At 42.0% G+C, this 24,887-nt stretch overlaps 1 protein-coding gene across 4 annotated transcripts in view; it reads right to left on the bottom strand.

The window, feature by feature from the left end:
• MAP3K13 (mitogen-activated protein kinase kinase kinase 13) overlaps window positions 1–24,887 on the bottom strand; it is a 79,798-nt gene that overhangs the window by 38,985 nt on the left and 15,926 nt on the right. For 2 of the 4 annotated variants that reach the window (XM_075417687.1, XM_075417688.1), the window contains exon 3: window positions 11,358–11,503. The gene's annotated coding sequence lies outside the window, so the exon portion shown is untranslated. Of the gene's footprint in view, window positions 1–557; window positions 611–11,357; window positions 11,504–23,512; window positions 23,568–24,887 lie in introns of those variants that run through there. The other 2 variants (XM_075417689.1, XM_009940773.2) reach the window with 2 other exon arrangements.

The raw sequence follows: 24,887 nt of genomic DNA, 5'->3' as shown, positions 1-24,887 counted from the left end.
TGCTATTTTCAATAATAAAGGAACAAATTCCTAGCGAGCTGATAGAAAGAAAAACACATCTCTTCTTCATCTCACAAATAAAATTAAATTATTTATTACTGTAACACAACAGTAGAATTGTTTGATTAGCCCACAGGGAAAAAAAAACCACTACAATTGCCTAGAAGGCAAAAACCACAATTATTCTTCTTTATATTATCTCTAGTAATTCTTATGTCATTCCCTGTATATTCCATACATAAGCATTCTCCATTGCCATTCCCTTCCCCTTTAAAAGGGGGGCACAAGAAGATAACGTGCAAAATTGCAACTGAAAAATGTCTAGCACACCGATAAGCAAAAGGACAGGCCAGCTATCAGATTTATATGCAGTGATGGATAAATTAAGGTTTCATGTTTCCTCTTCCCTTCTCTCAGCATCATTTTTTCAGCCCTTTCACATCACAAATGCAACGTCCATCTGTGCTTCTGAAATAAATGGCGAAAGGGTAACACTGACCATTACACCCACAGACACACACGCTTCAAAAAAAAGACATGTTCATTTACATACTTACAAGGATTAAGATTTCCTATGTGATGCTCCATTTTCTTGTTTTAAAAAGATGGAAGGCAAAAAAAAAAAAAAAAAAAAAGGAAGTGTTGCAAAATAAAAGGAAATTCCACCCACACAATCCTGCAGCCTGCTGCAAAGGAGCACAGAAGCGTGCTGACGTCACGGATTCATGAATGGATGTAAATCGGGCTGTTCCGAGATTCGGCTGGGGCTGCGCACCGGGAGAGGGGAGCCGGGGGGCAGCCAATCCGCGCAGGCACCGCCGGCCGCCAGCTAAAATCTGGGCACCGAAGAGCCCGAGCCTTCCGCCGAGCCGCCCCGAAACGTCGGCCCGTGGGGCTGCCCCGCCAGCCGGGAGGGCTGTGTGCCTCTCTACTACGCGTGCAAGGGCGGGGGAAAGGACGCTGAAAACAATTTGTTCGTAACCGAAGCGAAGCTGTAGGGTAAAATGGCATCACTGCTGCCATTCCGCGGAGAGGACTGGGTGAGGACATCCTCTAATGCCTTCAAGTCATTGCTCTGGCGAGTTTCTGCCCCTCCGTGCAGCTTGGATAACAGCAGCGTATCAAATAACAGCCATCTGTTACGTGAATTAAATGTATTTAGTAATCAGAAAAGCAGTTTATCATCTCTCTGGCTTCTTTCAGGATTACAAATCCTGGGTATTATTATTAAAATAACTAAATATAAGCATGTACTGGAAGAAAGCTGCAGGGAGAACAATAGGAGGCTTGTATGTGATTAGTGATGCAAAAGCACCAACAAAATAAAAACAGGAGCACTAACAAAATCACTCATTCAGCTCTCATCAAACATTCCCAACAGTGGGCAGACAAGCTCACAATGTCAGAAACATTCAGAAACAAAAATCAGAGTACGCACAGTTTCACACTTGCGGCTACGTAACGAATGGTGGGCACAACATCCACGTATCACAGCCTACCAGCCATTTTAATTTCATTTTCAATTCCAGGCCAATGAATATCCTTAATTCTGCAAGCCAGATGCAAGGATGCAGGGCGTCATTTTGGATGCCCCGATAGATGGCAATGTCCTGGTGAACGCACACGGGAGCGGCTATGATCAACTTGGGACCAGGCAAGGGAAGAGCACAAGTTTTGTCTTATTTTTATATCTTTGAAATATGAGGGAAGGAGTGGAGGGATAAGCATAACCAGGAATTAAGGTCAAGGTTTGAAGGAAAACCTAGGCTGTAAGCTATGCAATTACACCATCTCAACGTTTATCAGAATTCATCCATTTGGTCTCTAAAACTCCTTCTAAGCAATCTGTACCCTCCAAATTATTAAGAGTCAGAATTTCCATGTTTTCACCACCCTTTTTGCTAGCAAGTAGGAAGTAATTATGCTAAAATAAGACATCCCAAAATTCACTCTGTTGGAACACATCTTACGAGCATGTCTGAGAGAATCCCACCTTTCCTTATGGAAACTGGGTAACATCCCAAAACAAACCAGGACTGGATGTAACAACAAAGTGGATCTGGGTATGGAGGACAAGGATTTTGTGCTACCTGACACCACGTGAGCCAGCACCACTGACACCAGCCGGTGCGGAGGGAGGAGAATGGCAGGATGCAAAAGGCTTCCTGGAGGGTAATACAGCCACACCTACAGAGACCACACTTGCCTAAAAAGGTACTTCTACGCCGGGATAAGTAGGTTTTTGCATGGATTAAGACAGCACTTTATTTGTTTATGCACTTTTGACACGGATCAAGGAACGGACAGCCAGGGCAGTACATCTAGTTCTTCTCCAGTTCCGTTATGCCAAAAGACACCATAGGGGAGTCACTAGACTTCAACATCTGCTTCTCAGCACATCTTCGTCTCTTAGTTATACCATAATATATTATTAGATACTATCACTCCACCAAAGAGTTGCAATGACAGGAATGTATTAGTATGCCCTGAATTCAACAGCGGCCACAATAAATTGAGCTTTGATTCCGGACTTCTGCTTTTCAATTGAACTATAAAGCTGGCCAGAGAAAATTAAAACGAATGCAAATTTCTTTTTACCTACTTTAAAGATCAAAGAAAGTGCAAATTCACTTTTGCTGAAGAAATACCTGTTCTTTCAGAGCTAGAAGTCACAAAACACACAGCGTGAGATTTCTGCCCAGACAATGCAATTGCTGCAGATTGAGCACTACTATACACAAGGCGAAGCAGAAGTGGAGGTACGGTGAGAGACATTTCTTCTTCAAAGGGATCATTTCATGTCACGATTTCAAATCCAAGTTGCATCAGGTTACTTCATACTTAGACCTGCTCTGTCTCCCTGCCATCCCTTCCCCTTCAGAGCCCAACACTCTGCTTGATAGCCAGCATCACCACCATGGTACAAAAACAACAGCTTCCAGATTTCCCTGGCATTTTCAAAATAGAAACAAAAATGTTAATTCACTCTGTTACCCTAAAGCAAAAAGGGAAAAATTCAGGAACTAGAAGGGAGAGCACAGTACCACATGCAAGAAGTGGAACAAAAGGAGAAATATTGCTATAGAATGAGAAAAGTCAGAATAAAAATAGAAAGGAAAATAATTTTCAGAGGTTTCCCAGGGTTAACTGCAGTGGCATTTAAAAAAAAAAAAAAAAAAAAAAAAAAAAACACCCAGCAGGGAAAATAAGCAGAAAACCCCAGGAAGACTTCAGTAGAGGAAAAGAGTTTGCACATACAGCTTAAGATTTTCTTCTCCGTGGTGACTTGGTTCAGCCTATCAACACTCAATCTCATCTACGTCTCCACAGCTTAAATTCAGGACCTTTGTGTTTGAAAATTTTAATGCAAGATAACTACCCTAACCCATTATGAAAAAGAAAAAAACAATCATTGGCCTAAAATTGATGGCTGTTACAGGATTACAGTCGTAGCCAAATAACAGCATTAGAAAACAGAACAGTTGCAACTAGATACATATTTTAATAGCACACATTACATAGCTCTCTTGATGCATCAGTGTTAACTATGTTGATCAATATCAGAAAATTGTTTTCCTCCTTCTCATTCAGACAAAAACATCAGTAACAGCAGAGAACTCTGAAGTATCTGATGCCCAAACACGATTGTACACATAACTTTAGCATTAATGTGAAAACAGAAAAATGTACATAGTACAACAAGAGTATCAGATATTAAAAAAACAAAATTCATAAGGGACCATACAAGTGCTAGTGAAAAGTTCACAGGTAGCAGGATTTGTGAAGGGATATATGAGCAACTAAGTAACTAGACTGCTAGGAGACACAGCAGGCAAAACTGGTGGTAACGGGTGCAAAAAGGAAAGCTAGATATATTTTAAAAATATCTGATCACTATATTTGAAAAAGACAAGATAATTAAGTACTTTCAAGCCAATTAGTAACTAATAGGAATGTTATACAGCATCTGCTAGGCATAACATTTCAAGTTGGCACATCATATTAATTTGAGCCCAGTCCCGAAATAATCATTTAACAAGTTTTCCAAACCTGTGACCTTCAATTTTAATAAACTGGAAAACTACTAAAATTGCAGAAGACTGAGAATAAGAATATTATGCCAATATTCAAAAATAGCATACATTTCCTATTTATAGGCCTTGGTAACTCGATGGTGACCTTCGCTTGGAAAGGATGGTTCTGCTACATCGGACCAAAGGCCCACTCATCCCCGTGTCCCATCTCTGACGACGGCCAGTAACCGACACACAGGGAAGCAGAAAATCAAAGCAAACACCAACACTTCTTGTGGCATATTCCACTAACAAAACCAGACACTTACAAAAGAGATGAAGGTGACTCAAAGGCTAATTTCATAATTATACCTCAATAAGGCCGTTTATAAATCTACTCGGCACACACTTGGAGGTACAAGAAGGACTCCACTACGAAAACTTTCCACCTGGATGAATAAATAGGTGAAGTGAAAACAGCAAATGATTCTCCATCAGGAGAAAGCCTAGGTAAATATTTGCATAGAAAAAGGTGTCTGGAGGGACTTTTCATTGTCCAGTCCTGAAATCTGTGAAATCTTTGATCCACTCTTCCAACCCCACAGGCATACATTCTTCTTCTGAATGTCCTAATCTTCAGCAGTGGGGTGGGTGACAGGAAGGAAGGAAAAAAAAAAAAAAAAAAAAAAAAAACACACCATACTTGAACTATCAGATCTTCAGGCTTTTAACCAGAATCTCCCCAGATCTGAGGCTCTGAGAAGTTCTCCGTGCCAAGGCAGATGACTGGGACTGCAATTTGACAGGACCTGCGCCAAGAGCTAGGAGCAGAGAAGCGTGACCAAAGGAAAAAAAAATCACCCAAGAGCCCCAAAGGGGGACATGTGCAACACCATGAGAACAAGAAAGCTGCAGTTTGAGTCCAGCGCCCGAATTACAAGCCCACTTTCTTTCAAAACAGGAGTCTGTTTACAGCGGGACAGCCACAGTGATTTCGGACCCCGTCCCTGCCTCGCTGCTCTTGGGGCAGCTGCTGAGCCACCATGGCCCAGCGCCCATGCCTGGAAGATGAGCCCCACGCCAATTAAAGGGTCGCCTTTGGGGCAGGATGAAGCTAGGATGTACAGTGAGACATTTAGGTCTGCTTAAAACTGAAAGCAGAAAGCTGGAGATGGCTACAAACTCATACACACGCAATACCCTGAGAAAAGCTAACTATCTTCAAGCATCTACCCAAAAGCTCTTCAAACTCATGGACACTTGTACCATCACCGTACAATCTTCAAAAGAAAGTGCTACCAAAGTCAAGCGTCTTACAGCAAAGCCATCTTCCATACAGTTGCCGGTTGTTTTTTAGACTGAGCGTGCTCTGCAAGATAGGATAGGTAGGAGTACATAACACTATATGATGACTCCCTTTAGCCTTGCATCGCCTTCAGCAACACCCCAGGATATCAAAAAAGCAGATACTAAAGGCACTAAAAGACAATGACAAGACAAAAAGCTTTGTGTCTTCCATTTTGCCTAACCCTGAGGCTGGCACGGATTCTTTTTTAAGGAGTTTCTGGGTGGTTTCCTCAGCAAGCCTACTCTTTCCAGCTGAGCGCTGCCTTTCAGGCTCCTCACCATGATAAAAGTCTGTGTAGTTTCGGGAGAAGGCAGCCACTACAACATTAAGAACATGCACTGATGAGGCTGGGGAAGTTCAAAACACTACCTTTGCAGATTTTTATCTTCCTGAAGGAAGACAGCCTAACTCCTCAGACATAAGGAGAAGCTGCAGAACTCCATCAGGAAAGAAAACACTGCTTCGTAAGAGACATTAGAGCCCATTTCCTTGCTGCTAAAAAGGCAGTTAACGCAGCAAGTGAACAACAGTGTTCCCAGATTTACACTCGCCACGGCCAGCTGGCGGGAAGCACAGAGGAGACACGTGGAGACACCACCCTTGTAGCTGCTCACCAAGGTCTTCCTCCTTGGGGGAACTCTCTGCCACCTGAAGCTACTTGGACTCAGCCCACATCCTTTCCCTTGATCAGGGGTATGTGAGGGCACGGACATTTATCTCTTTCCAAGCTGTCCCTCTGTTTGTACAAAACCTGTAGGAATTTCGTTATCTTAAAACCTCCATCTCTAACATGTGGTTGAAATCAGACAATGGGTTGTAAAATTATCAAGGAGAGGATGAACATACAGGAAGTCTGCCTAAATACAGATAATCAGCAGCATGGTAATACAACTAGAGAGATGAAAATCTGTTTACTTGCTGGTTTTTTCCTCTAGAAATCATTTCCAGAAACCGTTAGCAAAGGCTATATGAGAAAAGCAGATCTATTTGTTCAGGGAAACAGTCACAAAATAATACTGCTCCCAGAGAACATGCCAAAATGAAGTCTTCCGTAACAATAATTAACTCTAATAGAATTGCCAGCAGTGAGAAACACTGAGAAAAAAAGTAAAAATAAGTATGTACAATTAGGACTTATTAGGGACACTTTTAAAGCCAACTGAGCTATAGTCACCTTTCCTCTTCCACATTAGGAGCCTGTAAAAGAAATGAGAGACCTGACAGTATTAGTTAGTATAAGTATCGGTCTCCGTATTAGAGCCATGTGGAAAGAAAAGTCCTATAATTTATGTTATTCCCACATAAAGGCATATTCCTATGCATAAATGGGAAGCTGTTGCAGGGAGGAATTAAACTGGAGAAATGATTAAAAAAATACAGTACAATTCCCCAAGGTCAAGTTCTCTTCAGAGGAAAAAAATCACCTGGACAAATAAAGAAACAACTGCTGAGCAGCTGGTCTGCAGATAAGGATTCGGGATAGAGAGGGTCACAGACTGAGCACAAATCATAAATATCAAGTTGTCACAAACAAGGCAACTTCTGTCCATGGACAGGAGCACAAAATCCCAATCCATTCAGTTTTGATAAAGCCTTTGGTGAAGTCCTTTTTGGGTCAGGTTTGTCAAGCAAGAGAGAAACCATGCGAGAATTACAAGAAAAGACAGTCAGTTAATAAGGTGAGCTACAAGAGATGAGTGGGCTAACTCATGGAGGTTGCTCTATGAATAGAGAAAAAGAAAAGCTAAGATTGAGATGTATTTCTACTAAATATAGAAACAGGTTCTGTAGAGAAAGAGGAAATCTACCCTCCACATCTATGGTGCATAGAAAAAGTAACGGACTCAAACTGCAACGAGAAATTTCCTTAGGCCATTAGAAGAACATTTCTAAACGGTAAACATAGTGAAGCACCAGCCTGAGGACGTCATGTTGTCTCTTATATAAGGCAACAAAGGAAACATAAATTGTCTCACAAGAACGGCCTAGCAATAGTGATGATGCTTTGATGCAAAGGGTCAAGATGATTTTCTGGAACCTTTCAGGCCTCTTCTAATGAAGATAATGAAGTACTGAAAGCTTTGCAGCAAGACCAGAAGCTACAAAATTAATCTGATCTTTTGTAGTACGAGTTCTTGCCAAATTAAATCTTTCGATCCTTGCTACTGTTATACAACCCCTCTGAGAAATATTATTCAGATTTCTATCAAAAAACTACAAAACCTGCTGAAAGCCCATTAAGACAGCAGAATTCAAGCATTTATAGGACTGCCAGAATAAGACACTATATTTAGTACTAACAGTTTTCTCTGTAGTTTCCTCTGTAGTACTGTGGTAAAGTTCCTTCAACAACAGTGGATCAGCCCCATGCAAATATTCTCAAGACAAAATAAAACCTGCTCAGCATCTTCCTCCCAGACTAGCATCAGTCATGAAGCTATCAATAGCTTTTGCTTCAGAGTTTACTGCCTTTTTTTTCTCTCTCCCAAGAGAGTTCCGCTGTTCCCCCGCTGCTAAATGCAGACCCTGGAAGAGTCCTCTTGATCTGTCTGAGGTATCACGACACAGAATTACTCACTTCATGAGGAGTTATGACAACACTTTAAATCGTTACAATCATGATTAACAGATTTTTGGTCCAGAATATTCAGACTGAGAACGTTAAACTTGTCAGCAGTGATGGTTTTCAGCCTTGTTTTCAAGCACGGTATTGGACAATGCAGTATGATGTAGAAGACACCCCAAAGCAGGACACTCCCAGGAGATGCTGTATGGCATACCAAATACTTGCTCTCTGAATTAACTCACAGAGCTGACCTTAAGGGACAACTGAAAATTAAACAGCCTTCACCAAAAGGGCACACAGAAGTTAGCCAATGTCCTAAAGCTCCAACTCAATCAAACCACCAGCTTTGTATTACACACGATTTGCCCATCCAGGGAAAATAAACACATTAGTAAATTCAAGCCATGGCTAAGAGAGAAAGAACGAAAGCCATGTTCAGAAACATGTTGGCTGAAGCATTAACCCCGGCACCTTCCAAGACAACTCTTTCACAAGAGTGTTTTATAACCTATAGTCCTCCATAAGCAGAGTAAAAAAGGTGACTGCACCGCCCTTCACGCAGAGAGATGTGAGCCTGCTCAAACTCCAATTTCCCCCTTATTAGTAAGGAAAGGTTTACAGAAAGTGCTTGTATACTTTTCACAAAAGATATAATATACTGAAGGAAAAAACCATGACAGACTACATGATTAGAAGCTTGCCTGGATCGCTTGCTCTCCCATTACATGACATCTATAAATGTCACAGTCCCCCTTACAAGCTGTCCTTTCTAGCCTTAAGGCACCTCCATTACACTGCTACTATGCATATAGCACTCCAACACAGAGTGCCCTGTCTATTAACTGAAAAAAATAAGATAAATAAGAAGCAGCAATGTTGATGAAGCAACTGATGAATAGTCATTGATGAAGCAAGGACAGGGTAGTTCATGCAACTAATTGCTTTCATTGAGATGACACCAGGTTCAAATCAAGCGAGAATTTAATTCTTCCATAAAATACTTCACCTTAATTATAACTCATAATGAGAGACGGCTACAGTCTAAGTATATGGATGCTCTGCCTCTACAGCACCCGCCACTCCTCAGAACGGGTAAAAATCGACAGCTTTTATATTAAGAAATTAATCCCAAAGTGTAGCCCCATCTCACATCTTCCTGCAATCCCAGACGTGGCTCAGGCACCTCCTAAAACTTATGTATGTGTAGCTGTCTCACCATGAAGTGTCTCCTTATGACAAAGATCATACAAACATAAAGAAAATGTATAGTACAAAACCATTTTCAGTTTCCTTGAGTGAAGCAAATAAATGCTTTCTTGCATTATGCATATATCTGTTCACTAACAAAAGGAAACTTTAGATGATTTTACAGTTAACAAACAAGAATAAGTGATTTAAGAATAACAAGAATAAGCATCTATAAAGAAACTAAGAAACAATTCTTTTTAGAATATTCCTCTAAACTTAATTCTCAAAAGATTACAGAAATTTTATACAATTTGTTCTGTCTCTCTTCTTAATATAAATATATACATGTTTGGTAACATACAAGTTTTACCATTTAGTCTATAATACTTAAAATAGGTGTAGTTAAACTGAAAACTGCATATCTGACACAGATTCAGCAGACCATATATTCTCAGGAATAGCAATATCCAAAACACATTAAGTACCATGCTAACATCGAAGGCAATATACATCACAAAAAAATATCGCAAGCTCACACAGATGCATTAGAAGATTAGGGAATACAAGACAAAGAAAACTCCTGCCAGTTGCATCACATTTCAAAAGTGACAGCAGACCACAAAGACTCACTCTGAGGACAGAGGAAGAATAGGACACTTGCAGACCAAACGCCACCTTAAAGCTCCTAACCCTGTGTCCTAAGCGGTTTCTCTATCGTGTCCAAAGGTGTTCTTACATGGCAGGCCACTCTTCAGAAAACAGAACTACAACTAGTCAACAGGATCACCCTGTCTGAGACTGGACTCCTTGTCAGTCAAAGCTCTTGCCAAATGCAGAGAGACCTTTGCCTCACAAGGAGCTCCCCGAAGAAAACAGCCAAGTTTTCTTAGAATACAAACTAGCCCACTTTCTGTAAGGGAAACTCGGACAGACCAGCTCAGTCAGACTAGAAATAGGAAGCATTTATATACAACCCTCCCTACCTGCTGTGCCTTGTTTCCAGGCTTCTATTTAGTCCTCAACGTCCAAATCGCAGCAAACTCTGCCCAGTCCTGTCTGGTCCCTCGGGAAGTTTCTCATCACTTCTGAGGACTGCCTGCTTCTCAGTGTTACCTTAGTCTCTCTGCACGAGCTGCAGGCTCCTGGCTGCCTACAGCATCTCTCACTCCTTCCTCCTCCCCTGCCCTGCTCTGCCTCCCAAAGCTTCTCTCCCCAAGCTGAACCCAGCTGTTCCAGGCAGCGGTCACCTCCTCCATGGTGCAGGCTCTGCCTTCTCAAAGACAGGCAGCACAACTGTGAACAGAAGTACAAAACAAACAAATGCTGTCTACCACAGAAATGCCAAGCTACTTTTTAACGAATCTCCCTTCATTACAACTAAATGGGCTGTGAGCTTGCTAAAGCAAGTCCCCGATCACGGCTGATAATGCGCCAAAGAGAAATATCAGAGGCAGGACACCAGAAATGCACAAGCTCTGCACTACCTATGGCAACAGACATCAGACACAGAATCAGCAACAAGCGAGCCAGCTAATCCAAGTACCTATGCAGAGCAGTTATCTCCAATAGTAAAGTTTGACACTACTTTAGACATTTGACATTATTTTAGAAATAATGAACAGCTGCTTGAAAACAAACAAATAGCTAAAAACATATCGTTCCCACATTATCGAACGTATAACCTGCTCAGATTTCAAAATGAACCACGACTGTCTGCATTTTCTGGAACTTTGCTGGTGTCTCTACTCCAGCTACAAGAGCCTGGATTCCTTGTGAGGACATCTGCGTTCTCCAGCCACTCATCATCAGAGTAAGTACAATGAAAAAGTACTTGGAACAATAGAAAAGTCATATATCAAAGTTATCCCCTCACAAAGTCAATAAACCTGAATTAATAGATTCAAATGCTTTCAGAGTTCAAGTTACATTTGAAAAATCCAAACACTGTAAGATTAACTCAGTCTATGCAAACACCCCTTTGGCACTTGCCCCTTCCTGTTCACTCACGTCTGAACGGGATCCCGTCAGGCGTCTGTGGCGGAGCTGCTGCAAGTGAGTGAGTTCAGCAGTGAAATGGCTACAGACACAAGATAAAACAAGAAGGCAAACTTACCTCATTCCTACCACTGAAAGGAAAGCATACCTAAAATTTAAGGACAACTGCAGAAGCGAGTGCAGTACTGTTTCACATCGTCTCAAGTTTCTGACTAGTTACTACGGTTTAAACGTCAAGTGCTGATACCTGATCATTTTTCCAGATGCACTGAAAGCCCATGTCCTCTTGGCTTATTGCACATGTGCCTCCTCTTCAAGTCAGATAAATCAAGCCGTTCTCTGAAGGTGCACCATGAGTAATGTTTAGGAAAGTCCAGCACTGAATTCTTCTCTCTAGAAAGAAGAACAAGCAAACTCAGAATCATGCTGAACAAAAATGTATTTAAATAAATGCTCCCATGATCCATCCGAAACATCCCATTGTCACATACTGATGTTACGTGGCACATTTAAACGCAGCAGAAAACATGCAAAATTCAGCACGCAATTTCAAAAAGAAGTTGGGAGTAGAAAAAGACCTCAACACATTTAGTACATCCTTTCTTAGCACAGGCATACACTCTATAATCCTTTTATGGTACAACTTTAATCTAAATTAAGCAAGCAGCTCCAGTAAAAGAGCTCACAGCTTTCCGTATTACAAAATTACATCATTCAGGATTGGACTGGATTTTAAAATAACATATTTCAGGACAATCTATTAATGACTTTTTACACTTAATTTTATAAATAACTTGGAGTTTAGGTGTCTTCCTAATTCTAAGCAAATTTTAGGAGAAGCATAAGCTATTACAGTCCTCCTACACATATACAACTCATAATACCATTATTCTTCTTGCTATCAGGAACATGCAAGCAAAGAGACAACAAGTACTGAGACTTCCAATCCTGAGCCTACTGCCTCTTCTTCCCACCCCACAAAAACATAAAAGACTGCAAGACTGCGCCCATTTCTTCACAAACTTAAAAAAAATCAACCCCTTGAAATTACTGAACTGACTAATACTAGCCTTTAATGCCAAGACTAAACTAACTGGTCTTTAAAGGAGATTAGCTCTACCTGCAAACATTGTCATCACAGACACAACAAGGCTACTGCAACATTGAAGAAGGGATTCGGTAACACCGGCATAACTGTCCTGTCAGAATTAAGAGACTATAGACAACAAACGCTAGCTGGCCTCGCAAAAACATATGTTATGCACCACATGCGCTTCAGCTGGTCTCCAGAGCACTCCCAAAGTTTGGGAAGTTCAGCGCATTGCTAATTTTTGCAGAAGTACGAGTAAGTGCCACTTCTTTCCCTTCCACATCAAAACTGCATACTTCCATTTAAGCCAAGATTAACGTTCAGGTTACTTAAAAAATTACGTAGGAAATACATTAATGAGATCTCTAACAACAATCCTTAGCGAGAATGAAGATGCCACAAGCACTCTTGTACAGGAGACAGTGATGACTGTCAGTGGGAGCTGTTTGTTCTCCAGGGGTCCCCACTGGCAGAACAATTCACCCCATGCTCTTCACTGCCTTTTCTGCTATTCTCTTCTTCTTGCATTTACTGGCAGTCACATACTCTGAAACAGTCACTTTCGTTGGTAGTATCAGAAAAACAATCTCAAAAGGACAGCTGTGAATTGGTCATTAAAATTCTACATTCAGTTTAAGAGAATAACAGCTACAATGCTACAGGGAACAAAAATCAAAATCTTGTATTTGAGAAAAGCGGTTCACAATTATAGAAGCTGAATAATTTCTACTGAATATGATATACCGTTCTATGATTCTATGAACATGTCTTAAAAACTACTGACCAACGAGCAGCAAAAACCAGTCCTGCAAAACAAATTCCCATTGCTGATGGCTCAACTCAGCACACATTTGCTGGTCTTTCACCAATGACTCTGTAAGTCTTCTTGCCACTGTCATTCCATTTTAGCACTGTATCAGTTCTCACCTTATCTTCTCTAATTTGCCACTAAAACAGGAAAGGTAATTCCACATTCGCAATAAGAGAAAGCTTGCAAAGTCAAGGTTAGGCTACATTCAGAGGCTATATTTTGGCAATAGAAAGGAGGAGGAGCAGGATATAGCAACATTTTTGCACGAGAAAGTACCAATTTGCAACCACTGTTGCCCTGTACCAGTCCTGTATTAACCATTTATTTACAGACTCATTTCCAGGTCAATCACCCTCTTGGAGGCAATGCATCGACACTGGCAATTACGGGCACACTGCTGTAGTAAATCTGTTCATCCATTTACACCCCTCCGCTACCCACAGCAGAAGGTAATTCTACCAGCGCAGCGAAGCCTCTTGCTGTGCTTTCACACCGCGTTAGTTAAGCAAGTGGTAATGCTCCCATCTTACTCAACAATTCACAAAGAAAAATAAAATCCCCAAATCGGACAAGTCAGCAGAGCTAAGCTGTACACGACCTCAAGCTGAAATAACTGGTCATCAATACCAGCGTTAGGAGCTGATGCCCAGGTAGCTTTACAAAAACACCCAGTTAGCAACTCCCTGGCACCAGTCCAGCAGCCACACGGACATGTCCTGAGAGTGAGACGGGGACACAACACAAGTGGGAGTGAGACGTGGCACCCAGATTCCTTAGAAGTGCAGACATTTGGCCACTCCAAAGCAGATGAACACGTATGCACCTTGTTACAGACCATGTCAAACACCCCGCAAAAAACCTTCTAGAAATTGGGAACACACCACATAGGTATATAGTTTAATTCCAAACTAGCACACTGCTGAGGACAATGTTTATTAAGCAGTTAATAACTCCTTCCAACAGAGGAAAGGAAGAATAAGATAAAAACCAGAGTAAATGTACATACATTCTAACAGGTTTATTAGAAAAAAATTAGTTTATAGTTTTTTATATATTAAAAATGTAAATATTTGCCTTTGTTTACAAGAAAATTACATGGTGGTTCTATTAAATCAATGAAAGAAAGCCCAAAAAGCTAGTAAAATGGTGGGAAAAACTGTAATTAAGACAGGAATGGTGCATGTAAACACACCAAGGTTTATTTTCTTGATTAAAAAAACCAAACACTGTAAGTAAATACTACAGATGAAACAATAATACAGACCTGAAAGAACCAAAACCACATGAAAAAGGAAAGATTCTATTTGATTACATTATAGTTTTAAACACAAATCCCATTATAGAAAACAGCAAATAAAATTGAAGTGATGTTCATAAAAAACACGAGACACTATGCCCCAAGTTGGCAACATGCCATTGGAACAAATTATTGAATTTCACATGCAAAAATACAGCCTTCTAAGGACAGATTTTAAAACATCATTTGATAACTGCTAGCAAAGCTAGGAATTGTCAGTACCCCAGATGAGAAGGGGCTTCTGAGGCCAAAGGACTTTCACCACCAGATGAATTTAGATCTTTCTGCACTTCCATTTACTGCCACCTTTTATAGTATTCTATTGGCTTTTAACACTTGCTTTCCAGATTCAGCCTGAAAGATTTTATGCATCTATAAGCCAATATAGAAGACAGCATGGTGTATCGCAGATTTAAGCTCTTAAAAATGCACAAATGCACTTACCCACTTGGTAAAAACTGTTAATGCGAATAGAACAAATAAAAACACAAACACACAGAAATCACACAAACTGGAAACACCATTACAAAACATACCTGCTGATGGGATTTTTTTCCTCTTTAACATAACCATCGTGGACTCAAAGAATTCTTTCAATTTAGTATTTCTCACCCTAACAAAATACCAGCAGAATTATGAGTATTTGGATTCACATGCTAACCCCTGCAGATGGATTTTAAAGAACTGAACAAACAAAACATTATTTGCTTCAAAATTCTTCTACTTGTGGTGAAAGCCGAGCTGTACTGAAGCCCACAGGACTGTTAGCATTGTTTTCAACAGAGCTAGAATTCCATTCCCTTGCCCAACTTCAGATCTGTTAAAGGTGCTGCTCACCACTATAACAGCTTTGCACTCTCACGATCACATCTACAGTTGAAAATAAAATGTTTTGTGCAAAATAAATACTTACAAGGAAAGTTGCATAAAAAGCATGAAAGTAGCAGCTGTGGCCGATTCCTTCAGAGAGTAAACCTTGTCCCCAGCCTGGCTGCTCTGTCTAGATTAATGCGGTTCCTGTACCATACCCAGGCCTTGAAGCCTTGGGAATTTCCTCTCCCAGCTCAGCAAGGTGGGAGGGTCTGTTATTTTAACTGTTGGCTGATAACAGCTTATCAGCAAGTTTTCAAAGGTTAAACTCAACACATTTGCATGGCAAACGTGCAAAGAAAGCACAAAGAAAATGTTGAATTAGTGTTCCCTCTCCTGCTGCGGCAGGTGCCTCCAGCAAGCACCAGAACTATTTCATAGACCACGACCTGCAGTGCAGTCCAGCACAGAAAGTTAAACCAAAAACTCCTGTTCAAAGAAATCGTAACTGAAAATGTCTTTGGAAGCCACTGCGCAAGCACCAAAAGTGCTTTCTTTCAACGGAGAAACTGGCTTTGCCTGCTACATTCCAACTGTCTGTCACACAGGATGGAAAAGCTAACCCAAAATCTTGAAGTCTGGTCCTTAAATACAAGGTAATTTTATTACTGTTGCCAAATTTATCACTGACACCACAGCTCTACGACAATTCACATGAAAAACAAAAACAAAATAAAATCTTCAATTCAGGGTCTGCTATGATTTTTGATTTCCATCCGAAGCAAAGTGCTGAACCGTAAAGGGCTGATGCAACTTTAAATCAGAAAAAAACCCAGAGTTACAGACTCATTACTAATTCATCCTGGCTGAAGCTGCATACCAGCAGCTGCTGCCTCTCTCAATTAACAGCAAATATTGCACAGTATTGTCATTTAACAGTGTTTACTGCCTGCTGCCCTGTCCGCTGTCACATTTTCAAAGCATTCTGGCACAATTTAAAGTATCAACGTTAAAAAAAATAGAACTTAGTTTAACCCCTTTTGTATCAGCAGAGTTCATAGGAGCAGTGCTTTACCCACTTCATATACTCACTAGGTGTTTGGCAATAGCTGAAGCCCAAAGATGCAAGGTGCCACCAAAATGGTATTTGTAATTCAGAGGCCCACAGGGTGCTTGGCTTCCGCAGAGGTCTGAGCACAAGTGCGAAAAATGATGGGAGTATCTCCAGCAGAGCAAGACTCATAAATGAATGCCAAAAAGATGAAACAAAAGAGAGGAAAAGGGAAGAAACTGCACACTCAGCCCCTGTTGCTGAACATTTTAAAACAAAAAAAAACCCCACCCCGAAACAAATGGAAAATAAAAGAATCAAGGTACAGCCATTCTGCAGGGCGCTCAGACCAATGCTGCCATTCCTGATGACGCCATCACTGCACAGGGGAGTCAAGAGAGTCCACAACTGCACCTCGTCTTTCTACGCTCCCGTGTGCCCACAGCCACGCTGCCTTTTGGACAGACTGGTTTCAAAGCAAATGACTGTACAAACAACGCAGGCAGAGCAACCAACTGGAAACGATGCACTTCTCCCATGATGCCTCCGCAGGTCTTTCCGTGGCCTGTTTGCTCTCTGGTGTCAAGTTTGCTGGAAGCCACTTAGGTACAAATGACTGTACCTATTTTATATCTCTTTTACACGATGCGTTCCCAGCAAATCAGCAGGCAGTAGCATCTCAGAGGCTCTACTGTGAGCTTCCTGCCAACTGGGCCAGGGCCAACGTGTAGGTATCGGCGATCTGGAGAAGAGAGGGGATGCTGAGCCAACTGAACTAGACTGCAAGGTGCACACTGGCAATTTAGGTACTATGTGAAAATATCAGGCAGCTTCTGTACTGCATTTATTACAGTAAAAGATAGAATAATGCCATTCAACCTGATACTGAAATTGGAAGAATCCAGTTATTTCTGAGGTATTGGACTTTCTACTAGCCCTTCTGCAGAAGAAGCTGCATTATAAGCATAGGGGCTCCAAGGAGTGATGCTCTGTGGGACTTGTCAAACATACAAGGGAATGGCTTTGCAAACTGGGCAGGTAAAAAGTAGGCTCAGGATCCGGCCAGGACTTTCTGAGCATCTGTGAGCATACACTTCTTGATTTAGCTCATTTGGCTGCAAGTCTCCTCATTTTCTCAGGTCCCCTCTATCTGTACCCTGTGCAACTCTAACATCCAGTCTGGTTTGTTAGGAGGACTCATTCCCTCTAGGTTCCTTCACCACCTTTGTGCTGACAGTGTCTGAGGTCTTCAGATATATTAGGTGATATGACTAATACCTGCCATCTGCTCATTGTTACCTTCTCTCTCTCCTCTCCTGAATAGGAATCATCAGTAAAGTGCTTGTTCTACTCAATCTATTTTAGGAGCGTGGGCTTTTAGCATCCATGCAGCACTGTTTTAAGCTAAAAATGTTAAATCAGAGAAGTAGACTTCCCTTCTTTCAGGGAAGATTGAGCATTTGCAACACTCCTTAGGTCCTGTAAAAGTCTCTGACTAGGCTCAGAACCAACCCTCTCTTCTGCAGAAGTTCTCTTTGCTCCTAGCGTGCCCCAGAAACAGAACCAGTGCCCTGGTTTCAGTCCAGGCTTCAGGGCACAGAAGACCCTGCAGATAAGATCCAGGCCTTTGAAGGCACCTGACTGCTCTCCGTAGAAATCAATCCACTCACCACGGTTTTCGGCATCAGTAGGTAATATGCTGCAGCATTGTGTTACCTGGTTTGATAAATAAAGAGCTCCTACCCAATTACACAACTTCCATATAAACTGCTGAAAGCAGAAAAAGGTACAAATAACTGAGGCCAGATCTCTGCCTATCAGACTGGGCTGAAATCTTCCAACTCACATGGAATATTAAGCTTTACTTACATCGTCAGCTGCTCACCATAAGCTATGGTTGAGGAAAAACCAAACTGGACACACAAAGGAAAGACTGGCTGGGAGGTGTCCTGGGTTTGGCCAGGACAGGGTTAATTTTCACCGGACTCCAGGCTCGGCGGGAACGCTCTCCCGGCTCGGGAGGGTGCGGTGCTGGTGCAGTCCGAGAGAGCGGGTCTGTTTTTGTCGTGTTTTCTCCTTATCGGTATCATTGTTGTTCCTGTTTCCCTCTGTTTGCTGTTCTGTTAAACTGCCCTTATCCCGACCCACCGGTTTCTGCCTGTTTCTTTCCATTCTCCTCCGCACGCCGGCGGGGGGAGGGGCGGCCACGTGGCGCTTTTGTTGCCGGCGGCAGCCGAAACCAGAACAGAAGGGAGAGAGGCAAATGGAGGATAATTTCTCTGTATTTCTTGCAACAGCTGTGTCAAAGCGCAAAGAAAAAAAAGAAAAAAGTCATCACACCAAGAGGCTGAAAGACTTGAGATGGAGCAGTGAGGAGTTTCTGGCCCCATGAATGTTTAATTTCAGCAAAGCAGCAGATTCGTAGTAAGCACAGCTCTTCCGCCGTGGAACTGCACACTCCTGCTTTGGTTTCTAAATGACACAAAGTGAAAACATAAGTATAAAAATAAACCAGGACAAAAAGAACAGGGAGATTTTTATACCTGGCACTACAGATGCAGCATGCACAAGCCAGTAACCTACTCGGCTCTCTCTCTTCACTACTGCAGAAGGCAGCAGCACAAGGGCCAGCAACACACAGAGCTCTGAAGTAGGTACCTCAATGTCACAGCTTTGGCAGTTCAACACAACGCTGGGGATAACATCACCTGAGAACAAGAGCTACTGCACCACACGTTAGAAAACAGCAAGTGCTGCAAATCTCTGATTCAAGTTAGCACATTGCCTGCGAAGAAAACTGTGAAACTGTAGAACCAGAGAATAAGATGCATGTAGAAATAGTGAAGAAAATGAATCCACAGACCCCTGGGAGCAACAAAGGGACCCACGTGGAACTCTTCCTCTCGCAACACTTCCCCTAAAAGAATGGCTGATTTTCTCTTTGTGTCTTTTCCCTTGCAAATAAAAGCTGCCAGTAGGGACCATCTCTTCCCCACCATTTCCTTCAGTTATTCCCATCCCACTCTAAAAAGGAAGCTCAGACTGGTTAACCAAATTTGTGACAGAAGAAAAGTTGCTAATTAGTGTTTCTTCCTGTCTCAAATACAAGAAGATCCTAAAAGAGAAATTAGTGCATTCCATGACCCCTATGAGATCTCCACCTCCATTTTCTTTCCCTTTCCTGCTCTTTATCACCCCCAGATTGTCACATGATCACCAGTATCTTCTTCCTTCCCCTCCACCTTCAGAGAAGCCTGTTTCCTTTCCCTGTTTATCTCTTTCACATCTCAGACTTAATTCTTTTTCCTGCTTCTATGGCCACTTGCTGAAATTCATACAACTACCTCTCTCTCCTCTACCATCGCCACCAGCATATCTAGTCTTCCTCCCTATCTCCAATCCTAAAGAGCAATGTGACTTCACCAAAATCAAGGGCAAATGTTCAGTTAGAGTCAGGCTTCACCCCAGCAGCATAAATCGTATTTCATTAGAATTATGTCACTTCTCCCAAGCCATCTATACCCAAGTATTGAATGGACAAGCATCGGATAAGAGCAGGAAAGCCCTTTGCTTAGCTTTCGTCACTCCCAGTACAAGACCCTCATACAGCTGAGCACACTGGCAAGCTAGGAAATAGCACACAACAAATGCCATGGAGCCTACTGAAAACTGTCCAGCCGCTGGAAATCCTCCACACAACAACGGCAGGTCACCAATGAGCATAGGTTTTCTCTTTAAAAGCATGAACAGATTTAAACATGCATATACTGGTATTCTCACATTTTGCGCTCTCCTCAAGGCTGGGAATATATTTTAGAAAGTGGCCATGAGTTTCAGCAGCAGTTCCAATAAGTACTTTTCTTCTCTCCTGAGCTAGTGAAAAAAAAATGAAGAAGAAACAGAAAGCCACAGCACAGCCTCAATTAACCTACAAGGATACAATTAAATGTTGGACGTACACCCACATCAGAAGCCTCTTTTTCACTGCAATTGGCTGCTGGCAACAAACTTGCAAAGCCAAGACAGCACCTTGGGCTCTCCTACACACACCTTAGGTAGGAAGGTATCACCACTGATAAAGCAGGACCTCAATTTTCTCTCCTGGCTGCTCTGAATTCCCAAAAGCTGATGTCATCTGGCATTTCTCCTTGCAGAACAGTGACCTTTGCGGGCCTCTGGAGAAAAAAGCCAAATCCAATACTAAAAAGATACAGATGACAACCAAAATGCTTGTGTGCCACGCTACTGCAATGACAGAAAATATTCAATATTTACATTGACACATTATGATACGATTCTGCCATAATTGCAATCTCCTATGACACAATCATGCTATTTTTTCTCACGAGAAAATCTCACTTGCCCTCAACAGAAGATAGATAGCACCACATAAGCGAACCAGTTGTCTTCTGTCTTACTGAACTGGTTGATGACTTTGCCCTCACAGAGAGGCTGCAGAAGGGAGAACACTCCAAGGCAGCAGTTCAGGGATACACTCACAAAACACCTCCAGGAGACCCAGCTTCAGCCACACTTCGTGACATACAACTACAGGGAGGATCCCTCCTGACTAGGATCAAGGTGACCATGGTCACTCCCCACCTTAGGGCCCTCTGCTGCAGAAGACGACACAGGTACGTTAAGCAGTCTGAGCCACAGCTATGCAAAAGCTCCTGCAGTGTTTCATGGGCAAGCAGTAAAGCTAACAGCCACCACCAGAGCTGTATTTTACATCTTATTTCTCACTGCAGAGCCAGAATGAAGCCTCCCTACAACCCCAGCTGACAACAGCAGCAGCAGCTCCATTCTTCCGGGACAGAACCGGCTGTAAATATTGGCTGGAAAGATTTATTCCCACTGGGGACTGGTAACTGTCTGTAATTGTTGGCAGCGTTTGGGGGCCGGGGGAGTCTCTCTTGTGCCAAACAGCAGACAAAAGAAAACAAATTTAAAAAGTGATTGCACCTTGCATATACCACAATACCTGAACCTATGTAGCCTTGAAGGAGTCACTGCATTTGTGTGTAGGCTGAAAGCAAAAACATATTTTAGAACAGCTATACTCAACTACTAAAGATACTTAAAAGCAAAGTGACCGAGAAGGTGCTCTGCCCTTTCTGTCGCAGATTCAGGGGTGAGGAAATACCACGTCAGGGTACGTGACGGAATCATCAGAGGTGAATCGCAGGCCTGCAGATGGACAGTGATCCTAGTCAAGATTTTTCTATCAGTTTTACAACACTGGTAAAGTTTACTGCATAAATGCAATCGCCAGCTTGCTAGACTTGCATTTCTGACTGAGCACAGTTAATAAAATAAACGCCATGAGCAGAAAATACAGGTTAAACAATGCTCTGTGTGCACGTGAAGTTCAGCCACATCAATACAGACTGTCAGACATTTTTTCCCATTTTCTTCAACCAGAAAGTGTTCAGGAGTTTAATTTTTTCTATAAGCAATTCTTCACACAAGCTGATCAATACAAAGCAAGTTTTGGAAAAAAACTATTAAAGTTCTACTGTGGGACATTTTTTTCACTCCTACAAGGTATCTGCATAAGCTGGGTTGCAAATCTGAAGGTCAAAACTACGTGCTGACATAGATTTGTTGACTGTCCCCAGGAAGACCACGAAAACAGTAAAAGGAACATCCAGAAAGAAGGCTGAAAGCCAATTCACTACACCTTGTTAAGACTACACTGAGGTTTCCACAGGAGATTTAAGGTTGGGATATTTATACGAAATAATCCTTGAGAAACTGTCCTGTTTATCTGCTGAAGAACTGCTAGCCATTATCTAGGGAGATGACAAGTTGAATTTATAACCTGGTAAAGTTTAAGGCTGAAGAGATGGAGAGCAACAGCAGGTGGCCTTTGATATCAAGGTCTTTGCTACTGCAGATTCAGTATATATTCTCTTGCTCCAGGCAATCACTTGATCTCACATGGAAGACCAAATTCTACTTCAGAGGTTGAACAAAGCTCAGGAAACATTTTTATCTCAAAAAACATCTTGGAAACATCAAGCAATCAGAATGATGCGGCTTTTTTCTCCTGCCAATGCCCAAGCTACCAAAGGTAATCAAGATAAAGGCACAAAATATGACTTTGACTGTAGATGGTTAGTGCCTAATACAGGTGTGATTTTTCCAGGTTGGCTTTTGCGAATGTCATTTGAGATGACATGAAGGACAATTTTCTTTCACACAGCAGAAGAGCTTGCTGAGAAGCAAAGAAAAATGCTCACTTCTGCCTCCCCTTCGGGTTTGCCTGGTATCTTCCTTTGTGTAAGAAACAGGTTGATCAAACTTCTTCCTTCCCACATGCTTCACTGAGAGGCAATACAGGAATAGCCTCATTGCTTTGAATAGTTCAAAAGCAAACGTGTGGTACGGATAACGAATCTCCACAACATATGAACGTACCTACTTTAATCTGGGAACCACAGAAACTAACCCTGATGTTGAAAACTGTAGACCAGGGAGCGCAAGAGAAGGCACTGTATCTTTACCCAAGTGTGAGAAGAGTTTCTCATGCTCCAGACAGATCGTCAGTGCAGAACGAGGAAACACACACAATGGAAGTCTGTTCCCCAGGCCCTCTAATACCTCCTGCACCCTAAACACACTGGTGCATCATCCTGTTCTGCGAAGAGCATGACAGATAATCCCAGAGATGGGCTAAGGGTAGGACAGAACAAGCAGATGAGTTGCTCAGGAGTATTACATTCAAAACCATTTGTCACGAGGTACGGTGGTTTCTGAAGATGGCACTTTAGTTCCTCGACCCTTTTTGTGTGGGTCCTAACACACCAACAGTCCGCATGGGTAAGACACAAGAGCTAGCCATGAAGGTATGGCTACTGATTACCCATGATCATCCATTTTTTCAAATTCATAGCTTCATATATCAGTCAGACTGCTGACAGGAGAATAAAGACACACCACTATCAGAAATCACTCCCAAAGATCAATCCTCAAGCACAATGCCGAGTTCCTTGCAAAGAGGAGTAGAGCAGAATATCTTTTCCTTCAGTGAAGAGCCCCACTTCTTCTGACAGTTTATTTATTGCCAGCTTGGACTAGAAGACTAGAAGACTAACAGTCCAGAAGCATAATGGCTACTGGTCGTGGCTACCAAGCAACCAGCCTTCACACATGCAGCCACGTATGGGACTGTTGTCTAACCCCGGCCCTCTGCATTACACCCTTTCATTCCTTCCAGCTGTCTTGTTACACTTGCACTTCAGAAAGAGACTAGAAATTCTGCCTACTGAATAATTCCCAGTAAATCACCACCGGCTGTTGCAATGAGAAAGTTAAAGATACCTCTCACACAAACCCACCTTTCAAGCTCCCGGTCCTTGAATACGCAGCTCAGAAATGTTACTTCTACTGCAGTATCACTAGTATCTCCAGACATGACAGGAGAAAAACATAATACCTTAGGAAAAGGAGGTGAGAAAGGTGCATTAAACACGTGCTTGATGTCACTCCTTCAAACATGTAAGTATTAGCTAGACAGTGCAAGGGGTTTACTAGCGTTTCTGGGCTGCTGTGCCTCCCTGCTCCCAGCACGAGGGGAAGCAAAGCCATCGGATGATGGTAGGTCTCCTGTGTAGCCAGCGTGGCACAATTCTCTGGTACTAGAAATCACTTGTAAAGGCTCAAGCATCAGGCTTGGTAACAGGGAAGAAACCTTGTCGGACAAACATGCAGGTCAAAGAAAATCACCTATTCTTTTGACCTGCACATCTTACTGCAGACACTCATACAGTTTGCTTTTTTTTTTTTTAAAGCACCAGGAAGAGTGAAAATAATTCCTAATCCACTTACATGCTTTGGCCACATTAGCCTGTTTTCACTGGTAACTGCTACTCGCCCTTCTTCCATTCTAACTTCTGGTACATTTGTGTACTCTCCCCTATCACTAGCAAGAGTGAGAGCTGACACTTCCCTCACCCATTTTTCCCCTCTTGTTGAAACCTTATTTCCGCTGCCCTAATAGTTCTTGACTTAACTGGGACAAGGAAAATTATTCTGGGCTTCTCTGTCCTAGCAGTTAGGCTACTCTGTATTAACCATACCAAGCACTGAAAAATCATACTGAAGCCCCAGGCAGTCATTCTAACACTCCCTTAAATTCATGGTTTAATAAAATTGCCCATTTTTACTGGATATATCTACAGCCATATATATATAGGTACTTTTTGCATAAAAATCCTTCAGTGTTAATAAAATTCAGAAAATTCTCTTCACTACTACGCATAGCAAAGTTCATTTAACAGCATTCATTCCAAGAGGTCCCAACCAGCTACATTTCTATCCAACCTTAAAACGTAGCTATTTCTTAGGCAAGATGGTTTTTCCCCATTCTTTTAAGCAACATGCAGAAGCATTTCTAACACTTAAGAACAGAAGTCTTAGTAAATACTACACACTAATAAAATGTAGAACTGTATCCGCTAGTTTCGACATGCAGCTGGAAGGCCTGACTTTCCAAAGCTGGCTACACTGCCACTCCCTCAGCCTGTCTGAGTCCAGGTTAGCACATCCAGGCACCCAAAACAAAGGGGAGGAATGTTTAAGTAGGAAGGGTATACTTTTCTCAGACTCTGACCTTAATTTTGTATCATCCAATGTCCACTATCAATACTATTGCACCAACATTAATTTTTTTTTCTAAGAGATTTTTCACAGCAATGTAATTAAAAATTTGGT

This window comes from Opisthocomus hoazin, chromosome 4 (genome assembly GCF_030867145.1).
Source record: "Opisthocomus hoazin isolate bOpiHoa1 chromosome 4, bOpiHoa1.hap1, whole genome shotgun sequence".
NCBI classification, from domain to species: Eukaryota; Metazoa; Chordata; class Aves; order Opisthocomiformes; family Opisthocomidae; genus Opisthocomus; species Opisthocomus hoazin.
The sequence above is the reverse complement of the archived record's forward strand: the minus strand, read 5'-3'. Positions and strand labels throughout refer to the sequence as shown.